This window comes from Gossypium arboreum, chromosome 6 (assembly GCF_025698485.1).
Source record: "Gossypium arboreum isolate Shixiya-1 chromosome 6, ASM2569848v2, whole genome shotgun sequence".
NCBI lineage: Eukaryota > Viridiplantae > Streptophyta > Magnoliopsida > Malvales > Malvaceae > Gossypium > Gossypium arboreum.
Window position 1 is genome coordinate 122,031,839 of NC_069075.1, and position 2,281 is coordinate 122,034,119.

The window sequence follows — 2,281 nt, forward strand, 5'->3', positions numbered from 1 at the left end:
ACGTTGAGGTGTTCCCTTGGATTAGGTTCCGTATTACTTGGTAAGCTACCTTGTGGTCGTTTGGAGTTTAGTTTGGATAGCTGGCCTATCTGTGTTTCGAGCCCTTGGATTGATGCTTGTTGATTCGTAAGTGCTGTCTCGATATTTTGGAAACGAATTTCTGATACCGAGATGAATTTAGAGAGCATCTCTTCAAGGTTTGGTTTCTTCTCTTGTTCATAAGGTGGCTGTTGAAAACCCTGAGGATTTTGTGGCTTTTGATTCCCTTGACCACCCTAAGTGAAATTTGGGTGGTTCCTCCAACCTACATTATAAGTATTATTGTATGGGTTATTTTAAGATCGAAAGTTATTGTTACCCATATAGTTGACTTGTTCCTCTTCGGTTGTAGGATTGAAGGATTCATATTCTGTATGCACACCTCCTCCACTTGAGTCACACCTCATTACTGGATGTACCTGTGTAAAACCAAGTAAACCATCAATCTTTTTATTGAGAAGTTCTACCTGATTTGACAGCATAGTAACTGAGTCGATGTTATAAACGCCGACTATTTTTGTTGGCTTAGTCCTCATGACTTGCCACTGATAATTATTCAGTGACATTTCTTCAATGAATTCATAAGCCTCTTCAGGTGTTTTGTTGTTGATGGTCCCTCCAGCAGCTGCGTTAATCATCTGTCTTGTTGAAGGATTCACACCATTGTAAAACATTTGAACTTGTAGCCATAGAGGTAACCCATGGTGAGGGCACCTTTGCAATAGATCCTTGTATCTCTCCCATGCATCGTAAAGTGTTTCTAAGTCCATTTGTACAAAAGAAGAGATATCATTACATAACTTAGCCGTTTTAGCCGGCGAAAAATATTTTAGTAGAAATTTTTTGGTCATTTGTTCCCAAGTAGTGATGGACCCTCGTGGTAACGAGTTCAACCACTATTTAGCTTTGTTTCTCAGTGAAAAAGGGAATAACCGAAGGCGAATGGCATCATCAGAAACGCCATTAATTTTGAAAGTGTCGTAAAACTCCAGAAAATTCGCCAAGTGTGTGTTGGGATCCTCATCCTACAAACCATCAAACTGAATAAACTGCTGTATCATCTGAATTCTGTTAGGTTTCAGTTCACAATTATTCACAGCAATAGCAGGTCTAACTATACTTGACTCAGTTCCTGTTAAAGAAGGTTTAGCATAGTCATACATAGTACGTGGAGTAGGATTTTGATTAGCCGCAATTGCAGGAGGTAGTTGATTGCCTTGGTTTTCAGCCATCTCTTCGGTTGGGGGTTGAGTATCGTCTTCTTGCTCATTCTCCGTGTATCTTAAGCTTCCCCTTATTTCTATTTGGTTTCTACGAACTGTGCGATCGATTTCTTCGTCAAACAGTAATGGTCCTGACGGGTTTCTTCTAGTCATAAACTATGAAAACCTGCCAAGAGAAGGAAAAAGGAAGTTAATAAATAATAATAAAATTAAATTAAATTTCAAGAAAGATAAATGGCTAAAGTAATAAAAATTGAGTGTTCCTAAGATTTCAGTTCCCCGGCAACGGCGCCAAAAACTTGATCGCGAGGTTTCATGATAGGTTTTAAATATTTATAATTACTCGTTCTTGGACTAACTGTTATCGTGATGTAGGCAAGTGTACCTATCGAACAGTAGTATAGTTTTAGCAAGGCTGGATTGTCGAACCCAAAGGAACTAAATGTACTAGTAATGACTGTCTTTTTATTATCTAGCCTAAGAATAAAGAGATTTTGTTTTAATTAACTAATTATCTAAACTAAGAACTCACAGAGAAAAGAATTGGGGAATTGCTTTTGGGAAAATCGATTGAATGAAGAGAATACCTAAGGAAAAATCCACCTAGACTTTACTTGTTATTCTGGCTCCGAATCGGACGATTTATTCATTCAACTTGTTCCGTAGAGATCCCTAAGTTATGTTATTATCCCTATTCAAGACTAATAACGTCTAATCCCTAGATTGAATAACCGAGACTTTTCTCTAATTAACACTCTAGGGTTGCATTAACTCGATCTATGGATCCCCTTATTAGGTTTCACCCTAATCCGACAAAATCTTGTCACCCTATTTCTAGGCGTGCAATCAACTCCGCTTAATTATGACAAAAGTACTCTTAGGCAGGGTCTATTCCTCCTCTGAATAAGAGCATGTCTTGAATCAATATCCTGGGATATCAAAACAAGAATTAAGAACACATAATTAAGAACAAGTTAAATATTTATCATACGATTTAGAAAATAATAACAAGATTCGTC

At 37.5% G+C, this 2,281-nt stretch overlaps 1 non-coding gene across 1 annotated transcript; it reads left to right on the forward strand.

Moving 5' to 3' along the window:
• The first annotated feature begins 735 nt into the window (after window positions 1–735).
• LOC128294263 (small nucleolar RNA R71) lies at window positions 736–842 on the forward strand. Its single transcript, XR_008284577.1, has one exon. It is a non-coding gene; the product is annotated as a small nucleolar RNA R71 (small nucleolar RNA).
• The last annotated feature ends 1,439 nt before the right edge of the window (window positions 843–2,281 follow it).